This window comes from Salvelinus namaycush, chromosome 15 (genome assembly GCF_016432855.1).
Source record: "Salvelinus namaycush isolate Seneca chromosome 15, SaNama_1.0, whole genome shotgun sequence".
Taxonomy (NCBI): Eukaryota; Metazoa; Chordata; class Actinopteri; order Salmoniformes; family Salmonidae; genus Salvelinus; species Salvelinus namaycush.
The window spans coordinates 235915-256156 of record NC_052321.1 but is presented as its reverse complement, the minus strand read 5'-3'; positions in this window follow the sequence as shown (position 1 = coordinate 256156).

Here is a 20242-nt window from a genome sequence, read left to right as displayed (position 1 = left end):
CTGACATGACCCTCCAGCATGACAATGCCACCAGCCATACTGCTCGTTCTGTGTGTGATTTCCTGCAAGACAGGAATGTCAGTGTTCTGCCGTGGCCAGCGAAGAGCCCGGATCTCAATCCCATTGAGCACGTCTGGGACTTGTTGGATCGGAGGGTGAGGGCTAGGGCCAATCCCCCCCAGAAATGTCTGGGAACTTTCAGGTGCCTTGGTGGAAGAGTGGGGTAACATCTCACAGCAAGAACTGGCAAATCTGGTGCAGTCCATGAGGAGGAGATGCACTGCAGTACTTAATGCAGCTGGTGGCCACACCAGATACTGACTGTTACTTTTGATTTTGGTCCCCCCCTTTGTTCAGGGACACATTATTCCATTTCTGTTAGTCACATGTCTGTGGAACTTGTTCAGTTTATGTCTCAGTTGTTGAATCTTGTCATGTTCATACAAATATTTACACACGTTAAGTTTGCTGAAAATAAACACAGTTGACAGTGAGAGGACGTTTTCTTTTTTTGCTGAGTTTATAAGACAAGTACTGGACACTATGAAACATCAGGGAAACCAGGCCTGGTATTCATAGCTCACGTTGAAAACCCTCATCAATCTACACACAATACCCCAGAATGGCAAAGCAAAAGCAGGTTTTTATCAATTTGAAAAATAAATAACTATTATTTACATAAGTATTCAGACCCTTTACTCAGTAGTTTGTTGAAGCAGCTTTGGCAGCGATTACAGCCTCAGGTCTTCTTGGGTATGACGCTACAAGCTTGGCACACCTGTATTTGGGGAGTTTCTTCCATTTCTTTACCGATCCTCTCAAGCTCTGTCAGGTTGGCTGGGGAGCGTCGCTGTACAGCTATTTTCAGGTCTCTCCAGAGATGTTAGATCGGGTTCAAGTCCGGGCTCTGGCTGGACCACTCAAGGACATTCAGAGACTTGTCCCGAAGCCACTCCTGCGTTGTCTTGGCTGTGTGCTTAGGGTTGTTGTCCTGTTAGAAGGTGAACCTTCACCCCAGTCTGAGGTCCTGAGCGCTCTGGAGCAGGTTTTCATCAAGATTCACTCTGTGCTTTGCTCCGTTCATATATTCCTCGATCCTGACTAGTCTACCAGTCTTTGCCGCTGAAAAACATCCCCACAGCATAATGCTGCCACCACCATGCTTCATCATAGCGATAGTGCCAGGTTTCTTCCAGACGTGACGCTTGTCATTCAGGCCAAAGAGTTTAATCTTGGTTTCATCAGACCAGAAAACCTTGTTTCTCATGGTCAGAGTCCTTTTAGCTGCCTTTTGGAAAACTCCAAGTGGGCTGTCATGTGCCTTTTGCTGAGGAGTGGCTTCTGTGACCAAGTCACCTCCCTGACCAAGGCCCTTCTCCCCCGATTGCTTAGTTTGGCCGGGCGACCAGCTCTAGGAAGAGTCTTGGTGGTTCCAAACTTCTTCCATTTCAGAATGATGGAGGCCACTGTGTTCTTGGGGACCTTCAACGCTGCAGAAATGTTTTGGTACCTTTTCCCCAGATCTGTGGCTCGACACAATCCTGTCTCGGAGCTCTACGGACAATTCCTTCGACCTCATGGCTTGGTTTTTGCTCTGACATGCACAGTCAACTATGGGACCTTATATAGACAGGTGTGTGCCTTTCCAAATCATGTCCGATCAATTGAATTTACCACAGGTGGACTCCATTCAAGTTGTAGAAACATCTCAAGGATGATCAATGGAAACAGGATGCACCTGAGCTCTATTTCGAGTCTCATAGCAAAGGGTCTGAATACTTATGTAAATAAGTTTTTAAAATTTTATAGAATGAATAGAATGTTATATTTATTTATATATATATATGGTGGATACAACCAACCCAGCTCTGCAGATTTTGCTACAAAGCGACAGAATCATTACATTACTCTTTTTGGAATTGCCCCTATGTAGTTTATTTCTGGTCACAGGTTCAGGAATGGCTGAAACATCGAATTTATTTAAAATGAACATTGCAAATAGCACTTTTGGGAGATTTGGAAAGCCATAGTCCAACAATATAATCAAGGGCGCAACTTTCACGGGGACGACATGTTCCCCCCCCACCCCCACATTCTGTGGTACAAAACGAGGCAACTATGTGCTTTAGGACCATGCGGACTTCTCCGAGCAGTCGGGTAGGCTGGGGTGAAGGTGATAGGTGGGATGGACATAGTAGCTGAGGGGTGGGGTTAAGGGGATAGGTGGGATGGACATAGTAGCTGAGGGGTGGGGTTAAGGGGATAGGTGGGATGGACATAGTAGCTGAGGGGTGGGGTTAAGGGGATAGGGGGGATGGACATAGTAGCTGAGGGGTGGGGTTAAGGGGATAGGTGGGATGGACATAGTAGCTGAGGGGTGGGGTTAAGGGGATAGGGGGGATGGACATAGTAGCTGAGGAGAGGGGTTAAGGTGATTGGTGGGGTGGACTGAGAGTAGCTGAGGGGTGGGGTTAAGGTGATAGGTGGGGTGGACTGAGAGTAGCTGAGGGGTGGGGTTAGGGGGATAGGGGGGATGGACATAGTAGCTGAGGGGTGGGGTTAAGGTGATAGGTGGGATGGACAGAGTAGCTGAGGGGTGGGGTTAAGGGGATAGGTGGGATGGACATAGTAGCTGAGGGGTGGGGTTAAGGGGATAGGGGGGATGGACATAGTAGCTGAGGGGTGGGGTTAAGGTGATAGGTGGGATCGACATAGTAGCTGAGGGGTGAGGTTAAGGGGATAGGTGGGGTGGACTGAGAGTAGCTGAGGGGTGGGGTTAAGGGGATAGGTGGGGTGGACTGAGAGTAGCTGAGGGGTGGGGTTAAGCTCATGTTCTATAATAGTTATGACTGAACACGATGTATAATATATCATGTATCAGTACTATCTATCCAGATGTAATGTATAAACAACATAAAACAATCTCAGATTTTGCTGAGTTACAGTTCCTATAAGGAAATCAGTCAAGTTAAATAAATTCATTAGGCCCTGATCTATGGATTTCACATGACTGGGCAGGTCCGCCGCCACGGGTGGGCACAGGCCCACCCACTTGGGAGCCAGGCCGAGAATTCATTTTTCCCCACAAAAGGGCTTTTTACAGACAGAAATACACCTCAGCCGGACGTGGAGATCCTGGGCTGGCTTGGTTACATGTGGTCTGCGGTTGTGAGGCCGGTTGGATGTACTGCCAAAATTCTCCAAAACGTCGGAGGCGGCTTATGGTAGAGAAAATAAACACTCTGGCGGATATTCCTGCAGTCATGCCAATTGCATGCTCCCTCAACTTGAGACAACTGCACATTTTAGAGTGGCCTTTTATTGTCCCCAAGCACAAGGTGCACCTGTGTAATGACCATGCTGTTTTAATCAGCCTCTTGATAATCCATCCACCTGACAGGTATGGCATATCTTGACAAAGGATAAAAGGCTCACTAACAGGGATGTAAACAAATGTGTGCACAACATTTGAGAGAAATAATCTATTTTGCATATGGAACATTTCTGGGGTATTTTATTTCATCTCATAAAACATGGGAACTGTACATTTTATATTTTTGTTGTGTATATCACATTACTTTTTTATTGCTATTACTGTAAAAAAAACAAAATACAAAATTCCAGGCATGTCAAATTCCAGGCATGTCAAATGTGTGTAGAATGTACATGTTGCAACAAAAGTAAAAGCTGTAAAACAGCATTTTTCTTTTTGTCCTCAGATGTGCCAAAAATATATAAATGTTTTAATAAAAAACCTGGAAAATACCAAGTAGGAGTTACCAAAGTGAGGAATGGGTAGGCTGCATCTACACTGTATACAAAAGTATATGGACACCCCTTCAAATTAGTGGATTCAGCTATTTCAGCCACACCTGTTGCTGACGGGTGTATAAAATCGAGCATACAGCCATGCAATCTCCATAGACAAACATTGGCAGTAGAATGGCCTTACTGAAGAGCTCAGTGACTTTCAACGTGGCACCGTCATAGGACACCACCTTTCCAACAAGTCAGTTCGTCAAATGTCTGCTCTGCTTGAGCTCACCAGCCTCCCCTGCTTCACCAGCCTCCCCTGCTTCACCAGCCACCCCTGCTTTACCAGTCTCACCAGCCACCCCTGCTTTACCAGCCTCACCAGCCATCCCTGCTTTACCAGCCTCACCAGCCATCCCTGCTTTACCAGCCACCCCTGCTTTACCAGCCACCCCTGCTTTACCAGCCTCACCACCCACCCCTGCCTCACCAGCTACACATTCCTACCCTGGTTTGATGCAACAGACCTCTGAACGGTGGGAACATGGTGGGAATTCCATGGACTATTTGGTGCGCTGGCATTCTGTGTGGATTCCCCCCCCCCCCCCCCCCCCCCTGCCAATTGGCTGCCAGCCCGACTGGCACCGTGCCTGGATCTGTGGAGGCCTTAGCTGTAACCATGGGAACGGCTTGGCTTGGTCTATAGTGAGCAAGGACAGGGCAGGACAGTGGCACAGTTCTCCATGACGTGACAGTTTAGCCAGTGTTTAGCTTCAGACTGTGCTTTAACCAACAGGACCAAAAAGATCCCAGGACTAACTGGCCTCTGGATCTGGGCCTGTGGATCCAGGCCTCTGGAGCTGGGCCTGTGGATCTGGGCCTGTGGATCTGGGCCTGTGGATCTGGGCCTGTGGATCTGGGCCTCTGGAGCTGGGCCTGTGGATCTGGGCCTGTGGATTTAGTAATGGCCCTCGGCCCCACCCCTTACTATGATCTGGCTTAGGAGGACACTAGAAGGAGAATCAAGCTGTCAATTCTCTCTCATCCTCTGTAGACAGAAGAGGGGATGTGACGTGGGAGGGGGTGTGATGGGGAGTGTGACACTCATCCTCTGTAGACAGAAGAGGGGGTGTGACGTGGGAGGGGGTGTGACGTGGGAGGGGGTGTGATGGGGAGTGTGCCACTCATCCTCAGTAGATTGAAAGTGGTTTGTGGGTAAAGGCCGGAGGAGGGAGGGGGGGGGGGTGACTGTCACTGTGATGTCTGTCTACGTGTAACCCTACGTGGGCCGTGGCCCAGGATAGCTCTCCACTAACGGGATTAGAGACGGAGGGATGGAGGAGGGAGCGGCCCATGTGAGACACGCAGGGACTAAGGGTATTAGGTTTTAAAATAGTCACACGGAACAGGACAACTAACAGGTAACTAAGCAACACAGACGTTTGCTGACCAGAAAAAGGGGGAAACGAGACACGTGACATAACACACCATCTGGGAGACATCTTTCTCAGACAATCCAAACCAAGCCACACAGGAAGGAAGAGGAGGAAGACAGGAAGGTGAGGAAGAAAACCACTTGTAGAAGATCTCAATCTACACACTTGAGTACAAGAAGAAGAAGAAGAAGCTCAACTCGACTAAAGAACAAGATGTCGTCGAAGGACAATCTGGAGGGTCTGGTGAAGCGTATGGAGTTGACCCTGACGGAGATGGAAGCTCTGAAGCTCCACAGTGGGAAGCAGAGTGAGGATCTCAGCCAGCTGGTGGTGGACCTGCACAGAGAGAACCAGGAGCTGCTGGAGAAATACAACCAGCTGGGTGCGGATATGAAGGAAGCCAAGGAAATCATAGAACAACTACAGGATACCAAGTACGCCTTCGACGCCAAGGAGAGACAGGCCCGTAAACTCAGCAAGCAGCTGTGAGAGGAATCCAGTGAGAGTCGGTAACATGGGACTCTGAGGATCTGGGAGAGGAAGAACCCACAGGATACAAACTGGTTGAATCAACGTTTCCACCTCATTTCAACAATTTGATTTTGATTTGCAAAATGTAATCATCATAAAGGAAATTCTGGGATTTTGGCCTTTTCTTTTTTCAGCCAACTTTGTTACTTGTAACATTTTTACAAGCATTTAATAATCCACCCTAACCACCACCCACCCCTCCACGTCCCCTTCCACCCACCCCTCCACGTCCCCTTCCACCCACCCCTCCACCCACCCCTAATAATTTGTGGAAGGGGACGGGTGGAGGGGTGGGAATTTGTGGAAGGGTGGAGGGGTGGGTGGAAGGGGACGTGGAGGGGTGGGTGGAAGGGGACGTGGAGGGGTGGGTGGAAGGGGACGTGGAGGGGTGGGTGGAAGGGGACGTGGAGGGGTGGGTGGAAGGGGACGTGGAGGGGTGGGTGGTGGTTAGGGTGGATTATTAAATGTTTGGGTAAACGTGGGTAATGAATTGGAGGTACATTATGTAGGGTTAGTATTTGTATTAATTTATTTAACCTTTATTTAACTAGGTAAGTCAGTTAAGAACAAATTCTTATTTGCAATGATGGCCTACCGGGGAACAGTGGGTTAACTGCCTGGGGCAGAACGACAGCTATACACGACTGGCCCCCGCGACGAGATCGGTTTGAGGTGTAGAAAGGGAACAGGGTCTGAGGTGTTGAAAGGGAACAGGGCAGGGTCTGAGGTGTTGAAAGGGAACAGGGCAGGGTCTGAGGTGTTGAAAGGGAACAGGGCAGGGTTTGAGGTGTATAAAGGGAACAGGGTCTGAGGTGTTGAAAGGGAACAGGGCAGGGTTTGAGGTGTAGAAAGGGAACAGGGTCTGAGGTGTAGAAAGGGAACAGGGCAGGGTTTGAGGTGTAGAAAGGGAACAGGGTCTGAGGTGTAGAAAGGGAACAGGGCAGGGTTTGAGGTGTAGAAAGGGAACAGGGCAGGGTCTGAGGTGTAGAAAGGGAATAGGGCAGGGTCTGAGGTGTAGAAAGGGAACAGGGCAGGGTCTTGAGGTGTAGAAAGGGAACAGGGCAGGGTCTGAGGTGTAGAAAGGGAACAGGGCCGGGTCTGAGGTGTAGAAAGGGAACAGGGCAGGGTCTGAGGTGTAGAAAGGGAACAGGGCAGGGTCTGAGGTGTAGAAAGGGAACAGGGCAGGGTCTGAGGTGTAGAAAGGGAACAGGGCAGGGTCTGAGGTGTAGAAAGGGAACAGGGCAGGGTCTGAGGTGTTGAAAGGGATCAGGGCAGGGTCTGAGGTGTAGAAAGGGAACAGGGCAGGGTCTTGAGGTGTAGAAGGGAACAGGGCAGGGTCTGAGGTGTAGAAAGGGAACAGGGCCGGGTCTGAGGTGTAGAAAGGGAACAGGGCAGGGTCTGAGGTGTAGAAAGGGAACAGGGCAGGGTCTGAGGTGTAGAAAGGGAACAGGGCAGGGTCTGAGGTGTAGAAAGGGAACAGGGCAGGGTCTGAGGTGTAGAAAGGGAACAGGGCAGGGTCTGAGGTGTTGAAAGGGATCAGGGCAGGGTCTGAGGTGTAGAAAGGGAACAGGGCAGGGTTTGAGTTGTTTTGGTGGTGTTTGTTTTTTATAAATGTATAGACTGCATTTGTGTGTGTGTGTGTGTGTGTGTGTGTGTGTGTGTGTGTGTGTGTGTGTGTGTGTGTGTGTGTGTGTGTGTGTGTGTGTGTGTGTGTGTGTGTGTGTGTGTGTGTGTGTGTGTGTGTGTGTGTGTGTGTGTGTGTGTGTATGTACACATCTTAACCAGCAATGAGGATGGGATGAATGTAAAGTGAAGTAATTCCAATGTGAACTTAAATGCTGTGGCTTAGTGTGTACTATAAAGCTGTATTTAGATGTAATGAGCAAGACAGCAGATTGGGGAGGATGTCGGGACTGTGGATCCTAGCAAGTAGCAGATTAGGGGACGTCATCGTGGCTAGTATGGGTTATATGGGATGGACTGTAATGGAGACTTTTAAAAGGGAATTGTTTACATCCCAAATGGAACCCTATTCCCTATATAGTGCACTACTTTTGACCAGAGCCCTATGGCACACTATTCCCTATATAGTGCACTACTTTAGACCAGGCCCGTAGGAATAGGGTGCCATTTGGGACGTAGTCATTGTGTTCACATGGTGTTCTACAGAAAAATCAAGAAGTTAGTATTTAGGGTTGCCAGGTTGGAAAATCTTCAAACGGAGCTTGCACATCTACCCAATGACTTTATTCCGTTGGTTGGTCTGTGTCATGACTGTCCTGTGAGGATTCAAATAGGTCAGATCAGCTTGGCAATGGATGATTTCAACCAGACCTTCTCTCACCCGCAGAGGGGCGGGGAGGAGGGAATTGGTGTGGTGGGTTGACACCTGTTGTTAATTAAAGGAGAGGAGATCCAGGGTCTCTCTGTCCAAATTCACAAAGGAATGTGCTTTGTCTCTGGAGGGTTTTCCCGCCAAAACTGTAACACGTTCTAAAGCGAACACAAGAACAATATTTCTAACAGAGCGTGGGGAAAGGTCAGAGACGATCTATAGAAAACTAATGTCATAATGTTTGTTATTTTGTGATGCCATTAAAAATGTTATAGAGGAAATACTGTAACTTGAAGTATGTACACGACATGTACGAAGTCTCCATCCTTTACGTTGTGTATGAACAATGATGAAAGTAGTTTTGTTAAAATAGGGATGTGATTTTAGAAGCCATAAGATATAATTTGTCTCCTATAAAACTTTGCACAGTAAATAGCCACGCCCCAGAGTGAGGTGAGAGAGCATGTCAACGTGACAGAACCGTCCCTTTGGACCAGAGTGAGGTCAGAGAGCGTGTCAACCTGACGGAACCATCCCTTTGGACCAGAGTGAGGTCAGAGAGCGTGTCAACCTGACGGAACCGTCCCTTTGGACCAGAGTGAGGTCAGAGAGCGTGTCAACCTGACGGAACCGTCCCTTTGGACCAGAGTGAGTTCAGAGAGCATATCAACCTGACGGAACCGCCCCTTTGGACCAGAGTGAGTTCAGAGAGCGTGTCAACCTGACGGAACCGTCCCTTTTGGACCAGCGTGTATAAAAGGATTGGTAAAGAACTCAACATTTAGACCAGAGGGGAGTGTAGCTGCAGCTCACGTCCAAAGTGGTTTGAACTCTGAAATCTCAACACGAGGTAGAGAAGATAAACTCACCTCCCAGACAACCACTGGGACGGCTGATTAGCTGTCCTAAGTAAAGTATCTAGAAAGTTGAACTTAAGAGGGATCATTCAACTACTCTTCTCAAATCAATGTAGTACGCTACTCTCATCACCCAATGAAAACCGTTGACACGGCTGGCTAGCGTGTCTTCAAAGAGGCATCTTCAGGAGCGAATGGAAGGGAAATCAACTCTGGACTACAAGATGAATCAAGATATTTACACGTAAATACATAAATGATTTCTTACTCCAAACAGGCGGCGGTTCGTGTGCAAAGTGTATCATTACTGTGAGATTAGTTTCTAAATGTACCCAAGTATTATGTCTCTGTACCTTTTCTCTCTCTCGCCCCCTCCATCTGTTTTGTAAAAAGCCGCCATATGTTGTCAGTCCGATAGTGACCTGTTTCTAATGTGTCTATGTTTATCCTGTGTTACTGTTTAGTTAGCTAGTAAATAAATAATTAAACCAATTTGTGTAGTCCTGAATCATAAGTAAGGTTGGGGTTTCTGCAGATGCAAGGAGGTTACGACTGGTCAGAATGATATGATACGAGGGTCTGATTAATAAGTTGTCTGTTAATAGACGTGATAGGTAAAGACCTTATAGAGATTCATTCGGGAGATGGTAACTCTTTAAAGAACCGCTCTCGTGGTGCCCCAAATCCTAATGAGTTAATTGTTACATGATTAATTTAATCGGGTAACAATTAAACATAGTTAGTTGATTTAGATAATTAACAGTCATCAGATTAATGAAAGTAAAGTCACGACAGCTGGTTGGTCAGCATCATAGTGTTGATTGAATAAAAACAGCATCTGATACTGGATTGGATGATCATATGTTTGTTGCCTGACTTTGGTCAAACCCTAAAGAGTGGACTCGTGAGGACCTAGCAGAGAGATGGACTAGAGGGAGTGAGGAACATAGAGATGGACTAGAGGGAGTGAGGACCTGTACCATAGAGATGGACTAGAGGGAGTGAGGAACATAGAGATGGACTAGAGGGAGTGAGGACCTGTACCATAGAGATGGACTAGAGGGAGTGAGGACCTGTACCATAGAGATGGACTAGAGGGAGTGAGGAACATAGAGATGGCCTAGAGGGAGTGAGGACCTGTACCATAGAGATGGACTAGAGGGAGTGAGGACCTGTACCATAGAGATGGACTAGAGGGATTGAGGACCTGTACCATAGAGATGGACTAGAGGGAGTGAGGACCTGTACCATAGAGATGGACTAGAGGGAGTGAGGACCTGTACCATAGAGAAGGACTAGAGAGAGTGAGGACCATAGTGATGGATTAGAGGGGGTGAGGATCATAGAGATGGACTAGATGGAGTGAGGACCATAGAAATGGACTAGAGGGAGTGAGGACCTGTACCATAGAGATGGACTAGAGGGAGTGAGGACCATAGAGATGGACTAGAGGGAGTGAGGACCTGTACCATAGAGATGGACTAGAGGGAGTGAGGAACATAGAGATGGACTAGAGGGAGTGAGGACCTGTACCATAGAGATGGACTAGAGGGAGTGAGGACCTGTACCATAGAGATGGACTAGAGGGAGTGAGGACCTGTACCATAGAGATGGACTAGAGGGAGTGAGGACCTGTACCATAGAGATGGACTAGAGGGATTGAGGACCTGTACCATAGAGATGGACTAGAGCGATTGAGGACCTGTACCATAGAGATGGACTAGAGAGAGTGAGGACCTGTACCATAGAGATGGACTAGAGAGAGTGAGGACCGTAGCGATGGATTAGAGGGGGTGAGGATCATAGAGATGGACTAGATGGAGTGAGGACCATAGAAATGGCCTAGAGGGAGTGAGGACCTGTACCATAGAGATGGACTAGAGGGAGTGAGGACCATAGAGATGGACTAGAGGGAGTGAGGACCTGTAGCATAGAGATGGACTAGAGGGAGTGAGGACCATAGAGATGGACTAGAGGGAGTGAGGACCTGTAGCATAGAGATGGACTAGAGGGAGTGAGGAACATAGAGATGACTAGAGGGAGTGAGGACCTGTACCATAGAGATGGACTAGAGGGAGTGAGGAACATAGAGATGACTAGAGGGAGTGAGGACCTGTAGCATAGAGATGGACTAGAGGGAGTGAGGACCTGTAGCATAGAGATGGACTAGAGGGCGTGAGGACCATAGAGATGGACTAGAGGGAGTGAGGACCTGTAGTATAGAGATGGACTAGAGGGAGTGAGGACCTGTAGCATAGAGATGGACTAGAGGGAGTGAGGACCATAGAGTTGGACTAGAGGGAGTGAGGACCTGTACCATAGAGATGGCCAAGAGGGAGTGAGGACCTGTAGTATAGAGATGGACTAGAGGGAGTGAGGACCTGTAGCATAGAGATGGACTAGAGGGAGTGAGGACCATAGAGATGGACTAGAGGGAGTGAGGACCTGTAGCATAGAGATGGACTAGAGGGAGTGAGGACCTGTACCATAGAGATGGACTAGAGGGAGTGAGGACCATAGAGATGGACTAGAGGGAGTGAGGAACATAGAGATGGACTAGAGGGAGTGAGGACCTGTACCATAGAGATGGACTAGAGGGAGTGAGGACCTGTACATAGAGATGGACTAGAGGGAGTGAGGACCATAGAGATGGACTAGAGCAGGGGTGTCAAACTCATTCCACGGAGGGCCTAGTGTCTGCAGGTTTTTGGTTTTTCCTTTCAATAAAGCCCTAGACAACCAGGTGTGGGGAGTTCCTAACTAATTAGTGATGTTAATTCATCAATCAAGTACAAGGGAGGAGCGAAAACCCGCAGACACTCGGCCCTCCGTGGAATGAGTTTGACACCTGTGGACTAGAGGGAGTGAGGACCTGTACCATAGAGATGGACTAGAGGGAGTGAGGACCATAGAGATGGACTAGAGGGAGTGAGGACCTGTACCATAGAGATGGACTAGAGGGAGTGAGGACCATAGAGATGACTAGAGGGAGTGAGGAGCGACACCAGGAAGGGGGTGGACGACATCATCGTCCAACTGTATACCCTGTAAACACAGCCTGCACTGTGAGGAGATCAGGAAAGGCCCCGACACACAGAGAATCACATCACCGATGGGCATTGGGCCTGGCCGTGGAGCTGCCTGCGGTAGACATCAGATGGGAGGCACCTGGCATGTGACACACCATTCCAATTCTGGAGTGTTTGATGCATTCTGGGAAATGTATTTTTTTATGATTATGAATTATTATAGACAACCTACACAAAGATCTTGAGAATATTTTCAGACTACTGTAATTATGTAAAATTAGTTTAAAGTGAATAAGTATTTTGAGAGTATATACCTCACCATCATCTGGGAGGCCCCTCCAACCCCCACCCTCTGTCATGATGGGTTCTGGGAGGCCCCTCAACCCCCACCCTCTGTCATGATGGGTTCTGGGAGGCCCCTCAACCCCCACCCTCTGTCATGATGGGTTCTGGGAGGCCACTCCAACCCCCACCCTCTGTCATGATGGGTTCTGGGAGGCCACTCCAACCCCCACCCTCTGTCATGATGGGTTCTGGGAGGCCCCTCCAACCCCCACCCTCTGTCATGATGGGTTCTGGGAGGCCCCTCCAACCCCCACCCTCTGTCATGATGGGTTCTGGGAGGCCCCTCCAACCCCCACCCTCTGTCATGATGGGTTCTGGGAGGCCACTCCAACCCCCACCCTCTGTCATGATGGGTTCTGGGAGGCCCCTCCAACCCCCACCCTCTGTCATGATGGGTTCTGGGAGGCCCCTCAACCCCCACCCTCTGTCATGATGGGTTCTGGGAGGCCCCTCCAACCCCCACCCTCTGTCATGATGGGTTCTGGGAGGCCCCTCAACCCCCACCCTCTATCATGATGGGTTCTGGGAGGCCACTCCAACCCCCACCCTCTGTCATGATGGGTTCTGGGAGGCCCCTCCAACCCCCACCCTCTGTCATGATGGGTTCTGGGAGGCCCCTCCAACCCCCACCCTCTGTCATGATGGGTTCTGGGAGGCCACTCCAACCCCCACCCTCTGTCATGATGGGTTCTGGGAGGCCACTCCAACCCCCACCCTCTGTCATGATGGGTTCTGGGAGGCCCCTCCAACCCCCACCCTCTGTCATGATGGGTTCTGGGAGGCCCCTCAACCCCCACCCTCTATCATGATGGGTTCTGGGAGGCCCCTCCAACCCCCACCCTCTATCATGATGGGTTCTGGGAGGCCCCTCAACCCCCACCCTCTATCATGATGGGTTCTGGGAGGCCCCTCCAACCCCCACCCTCTGTCATGATGGGTTCTGGGAGGCCCCTCCAACCCCCACCCTCTGTCATGATGGGTTCTGGGAGGCCCCTCCAACCCCCACCCTCTGTCATGATGGGTTCTGGGAGGCCCCTCCAACCCCCACCCTCTGTCATGATGGGTTCTGGGAGGCCCCTCCAACCCCCACCCTCTGTCATGATGGGTTCTGGGAGGCCCCTCCAACCCCCACCCTCTGTCATGATGGGTTCTGGGAGGCCCCTCCAACCCCCACCCTCTGTCATGATGGGTTCTGGGAGGCCCCTCAACCCCCACCCTCTGTCATGATGGGTTCTGGGAGGCCCCTCCAACCCCCACCCTCTGTCATGATGGGTTCTGGGAGGCCCCTCAACCCCCACCCTCTATCATGATGGGTTCTGGGAGGCCACTCCAACCCCCACCCTCTGTCATGATGGGTTCTGGGAGGCCCCTCCAACCCCCACCCTCTGTCATGATGGGTTCTGGGAGGCCCCTCCAACCCCCACCCTCTGTCATGATGGGTTCTGGGAGGCCACTCCAACCCCCACCCTCTGTCATGATGGGTTCTGGGAGGCCACTCCAACCCCCACCCTCTGTCATGATGGGTTCTGGGAGGCCCCTCCAACCCCCACCCTCTGTCATGATGGGTTCTGGGAGGCCCCTCAACCCCCACCCTCTATCATGATGGGTTCTGGGAGGCCCCTCCAACCCCCACCCTCTATCATGATGGGTTCTGGGAGGCCCCTCAACCCCCACCCTCTATCATGATGGGTTCTGGGAGGCCCCTCCAACCCCCACCCTCTGTCATGATGGGTTCTGGGAGGCCCCTCCAACCCCCACCCTCTGTCATGATGGGTTCTGGGAGGCCCCTCAACCCCCACCCTCTATCATGATGGGTTCTGGGAGGCCCCTCCAACCCCCACCCTCTATCATGATGGGTTCTGGGAGGCCCCTCAACCCCCACCCTCTATCATGATGGGTTCTGGGAGGCCCCTCCAACCCCCACCCTCTGTCATGATGGGTTCTGGGAGGCCCCTCCAACCCCCACCCTCTGTCATGATGGGTTCTGGGAGGCCCCTCCAACCCCCACCCTCTATCATGATGGGTTCTGGGAGGCCACTCCAACCCCCACCCTCTGTCATGATGGGTTCTGGGAGGCCCCTCCAACCCCCACCCTCTGTCATGATGGGTTCTGGGAGGCCCCTCAACCCCCACCCTCTATCATGATGGGTTCTGGGAGGCCCCTCAACCCCCACCCTCTATCATGATGGGTTCTGGGAGGCCCCTCCAACCCCCACCCTCTGTCATGATGGGTTCTGGGAGGCCCCTCCAACCCCCACCCTCTGTCATGATGGGTTCTGGGAGGCCCCTCAACCCCCACCCTCTATCATGATGGGTTCTGGGAGGCCCCTCCAACCCCCACCCTCTATCATGATGGGTTCTGGGAGGCCCCTCAACCCCCACCCTCTATCATGATGGGTTCTGGGAGGCCCCTCCAACCCCCACCCTCTGTCATGATGGGTTCTGGGAGGCCCCTCCAACCCCCACCCTCTGTCATGATGGGTTCTGGGAGGCCCCTCCAACCCCCACCCTCTATCATGATGGGTTCTGGGAGGCCACTCCAACCCCCACCCTCTGTCATGATGGGTTCTGGGAGGCCCCTCCAACCCCCACCCTCTATCATGATGGGTTCTGGGAGGCCACTCCAACCCCCACCCTCTGTCATGATGGGTTCTGGGAGGCCACTCCAACCCCCACCCTCTGTCATGATGGGTTCTGGGAGGCCCCTCAACCCCCACCCTCTGTCATGATGGGTTCTGGGAGGCCACTCCAACCCCCACCCTCTGTCATGATGGGTTCTGGGAGGCCCCTCCAACCCCCCCCCTCTGTCATGATGGGTTCTGGGAGGCCCCTCCAACCCCCACCCTCTATCATGATGGGTTCTGGGAGGCCACTCCAACCCCCACCCTCTATCATGATGGGTTCTGGGAGGCCACTCCAACCCCCACCCTCTATCATGATGGGTTCTGGGAGGCCACTCCAACCCCCACCCTCTGTCATGATGGGTTCTGGGAGGCCCCTCAACCCCCACCCTCTGTCATGATGGGTTCTGGGAGGCCCCTCCAACCCCCACCCTCTGTCATGATGGGTTCTGGGAGGCCCCTCCAACCCCCACCCTCTATCATGATGGGTTCTGGGAGGCCCCTCCAACCCCCACCCTCTGTCATGATGGGTTCTGGGAGGCCCCTCAACCCCCACCCTCTGTCATGATGGGTTCTGGGAGGCCAGAGATGAGGTTTGTATCCTAAATGGCACCCTATTTTCACTATGGGTCTGGTCTAAAGTAGTGTACTACATAGGGAATAGGGCTCTGGTCTAAAGTAGTGCACTATATAGGGAATAGGGCGCCATAGGGCCCTGGTCTAAAGTAGTGCACTATATAGGGAATAGGGCGCCATGGGGCTCTGGTCTAAAGTAGTGTACTATATAGGGAATAGGGCGCCATTTGGGATGCAAACAATGTTGACTGAAGTGGATGATTACATGATCCCACCCAGATCCATATTTCCACAGACCAGATAAACCACTGGGTGCCAATAGGGCGTCCATAATAACTGGCTGTTTGGGTGTTTCTGCCTAAAAGGAGATACAATCACTGTGTTCCTAAAACCACCTCACCACCCGATAGACAGAAGAGGAGCCTCACCCCAGTAAAGACGAGGGGGAGGAGAGGGTGGCAGTTCAGGAAACACATGGTGGTAGTTTCCTAAACATAGTGTGCTCGTAGCAGCTGTGTGGCGGGTTTTCACCCAAAATAACCACTCTGTTTACTAACTGATGATCTCTGTAGTTCTCATGTGAAAGTTTAGCAAGATTTGGTAGAGATCAACGGCCATGGGAAAAAACATTCATAAAATGTCACATCTTTAAAATTCTCATTGATAAGGTCTTTATTTGTTTTATATTTCGTTAATTTTCTGTTTTTTTTATTTTTTATTTCTATCAATAATTTCCTTCAATTAAATTATCCGAAATGTAGAAAACACAACCAAGTGTTTCAGATTACGACTTCTGTCTTGAAGCTGATGACACCCCATACAGCAGGGTTGGGGTCTATTTGGAATGTCTGAATTTAATTCAAATTAAGCCATGAATTGAAATCTGAATTTGAATTAGACACACACCCCACAGGAAGCAGAATTTTAATTGAATTGGATTGAAAGGAAGTAGAATGTTAATTCAAAACAATTAAAATAAATTAAACTGAGACATGAAGCATGAAAGTGTCATTCATTTGAAAACATTTTTACGAAAATCAGCAGTCACTTGGTACCTGCAAAGAATACAGATACCATTTCAAATATTAGCTTGATTACAAGTTAAAGATGTCATATAGTATTTTTGTTTTGTATTTATCCGTTTCCAATTCTGGAGTGTTTGATGCATTCTGGGAAATGTATTTTTTATGATTATGAATTAGTATAGACAACCTACACAAAGATCTTTAGAATATTTTCAGACTACTGTAATTATGTAAAATTTGTTTAAAGAGAATAAGTATTTCGAGAGCATATGTTTCGACCATATGTTTTACATAGTAACCGTATATCAAAATAAACATTTTTTATAGTGATGTGTAGAATAAATTTGCTATTTGAATTTAATTGAAATTAAATTCTACTTCCTGTGTGGTGTGGCCAATTCAAAATACTGAAATATTGCTCTGTTCATGTAAATGTGATATTTCAGTTTTATTTTTAAATAAATTTGCTAAAATGTCTAAAATCCTGTTTTTGCTTTGTCATTATGGGGTATTGTGATGTCATTATGGGGTATTGTGATGTCATTATGGGGTAGTGTGTGTAGATTAATGAAGGGGAAAAACAATTTGATCAATTTTAGAATAAGGCTGTAATGTAACAAAATGTGGAAAAAGTCAAGGGGTCTGAATACTTTCCGAATGCATTGTATATCTTGCTATAAATGCAACGTGACTGCAAAAGAGACAAGTTGGAATCAAGGCCGGCGTTATGGGCGGGGCTTAGGGGACCTGGCCCGCCCTACCGTACCTCCTTGCCTGTCCAAATAAAATATTTAAATATTGATCATTTATTTGACAGAGACGTTCACCGACAGAAAGACGCATCAATCTCTGATAAAGCATCCGTCGAGCGAAACAGCGCCCCTCTGTCTTTCTATGGGTAGACCATGTATCTGATGCTGTCTGGACAAAAAGAGTATGGCATGTCATACTATTTATGGTCAGGCAGAATCAGATACATGGTCTACCCATAGAAAGACAGAGGGGTGATAGGTTTTACCGGAGAGGAAGAGGCAAAACGACGAGGGCTCACTATCGACGAAATCTGTCCAGAATACACACAACGCGTTTTTATGTGTATAAAAATGGTCAGACTCCAGCCACCCAAGTCATAGACTGTTCTCTCTGCTACGGCACGGCAAGCGGTACCGGAGCGCCAAGTCTAGGTCCAAGAGGCTTCTAAACAGCTTCTACCCCCAAGCCATAAGACTCCTGAACATCTAGTCAAATGGCTACCCAGACTATTTACATTGCCCCCCCCCCCACCCCCTCTTTACACCACTGCTACTCTCTGTTGTCATCTATGCATAGTCACTTTAATAACTCTACCTACACGTTCATACTACGTCAACTAACCGGTGTCCCCACACATTGACTCTGTACGGGCACCCCCCTGTTATATTGTTATTTTTTTACTGCTGCTCTTTAATTACTTGTTACTTTTATCTCGTATTCTTATCTGTATTTTTTGAAACTGCACTGTTGGTTAAGGGCGTTTCAGTCAGCATTTCACTGTTGTATTCGGCGCATGTGACTAATAAAATAAAAAATTTGATTTGAAAATGTGACTTGATGATGCAGACCTAAGCTTGTAGCCTGCCTTCCTCCCATTGTTCGGGCGGAGACATGAGCATCTCATCATTACATAGAGATCTCTGGTTTCAGCCTCTTGCGAATTGGAAAGGACAGTTGGCGCCCTGCTCAGATGCTGGCTTCCCTTAAAGTACATTTTATGTTTTGCCAAAATTACATAATTACTCCTGTCAAAATACTTCACCAGAGAACATGACTTAGCCACAGAGGATCATTAGCTTCTTTATAATTTTTTGTTGTTGTTGCTGTGGATTTTTTCAACTCGCAAGGGAGTAGGCCTATGCCTATTGGTGAAGCCAGCACATGTGGCAACAGGCCTAACTGATTACTGAGTTGGACTGTCAGTGATAAGCATCTAAAATAAGCATCTTCACATAGTGAGCACCATAATTCATTGGACAGTGACCATTTTTTTGTTGTTGTTATTTTGGTTCTGTACTCTAGCACTTTGAGTTTGAAAGGATACAATGACAATGAGGGTGAAGTGCAGATTGTCAGCTTTAATTTGAGGGTATTTTCATACATACCGGATGAACCGTTTAGAAATTACAGCACCTTTTGTACATGGTCCGCCCCCATTTTCAGGTACTACAAGTATCTGTTGAATTGGCTTCACAGATGTGTGTCGTTAGGCAGGTGTATTCATTGGTGTCGTTAGTGAATGCAGGAGAGCTGTTGATGAATAGTATTGATTCTAGACTTTGCTGTTACCTTTGGAGGTTGTTGTTGGGGTGTGACAACATGAGGAAGACAGCAGTGTCAATGCAAATGAAGCTGGCCATCATAAGGGGTGGCAGGGTAGCCTAGTGGTTAGAGTGTAAAGGCGGCAGGTAACCTAGTGGTCAGAGCGTTGGGCTAGTAACCGAAAGGTTGCAAGTTCAAATCCCTGAGGTGACAAGGTACAAATCTGTCATTCTGCCTCTGAACAGGCAGTTAACCCACTGTTCCTAGGCCGTCATTGAAAATAAGAATTGGTTCCTAACTGACTTGTCTAGTTAAATAAAGGTAAAATAAGGCTCAGAAATGCAAAATCCCTGGGCATGTACAAGACAACAGTTTGGTTCATCATTAACAAGAAAAAACAACAACCGGTGAACTCAATTATGTCAAAATACCCGGTAGACTGAGGAAGACCACTGTAGTGGAAGACCGGAGAATACTCTCTATGGTGAAGAAAACCCCCCTGACAACAGCCCAACAGATCAGAAACACTCTCCTGGATGCAGGTGTAGATGTGTCAAAGTCTACCATACGTAGAAGACTACACCAGCAGGACTACAGAGGGTACGCTACAAGATGCAAACCACTGATAAGCCTGAAGAACAGAAAGGCGAGATTACAGTTTGCTAAAGAGCCCCAAGAGTTCTGGAAAAAAAGTATTGTGGACAGATGAGACAAAGATTACCATGTACCAGAGTGATGGAAAGTGTGGAGAGAAAAAAAGACATGCCCATGATCCAAAGCATACCACCTCATCCATGAAACATGGTGTAGGGGGTGTTATGGCTTGGGCCTGTATGGCTGCCAGTGGAACATGGTGGAGGGGGTGTTATGGCTTGGGCCTGTATGGCTGCCAGTGGAACATGGTGGAGGGGGTGTTATGGCTTGGGCCTGTATGGCTGCCAGTGGAACAGGCTCACTTGTCTTCATCGATGATGTGACTGCAGATCCGAAGTAGAACAAAGACTTCTGAAGTCTACAGAAATATTTTATCTGTTCAGATAAAACCAAATGCCTCCAAACTCATTGGACGGCACTTCATCATGCAACAAGACAATGACCCTAAACATACTGCTAGAGCAACGAAGGGGTTTTTGATGGCCAAAAAGTGGAAAGTCCTTAACTGGCCGAGTCAATCACCAGATCTGAATCCAATTGAACATGCATTTTACATGCTGAAGAGGAGACTGAAGGCAATAAGTCCCCGAAACAAGCAGGAACTGAAGATGGCTACAGTACAGGCCTGGCAGAGCATCACCAGGGAAGATACCCAGCGTCTGGTGATGTCGACGCATCGCAGACTTCAAGCAGTCATTGCATGCAAAGGACATGCGACCAAATATGAACAATGATTACTTTATTCTAAATTATGTTAAACTGTCCAATGTTTTTTGATGCCTGAA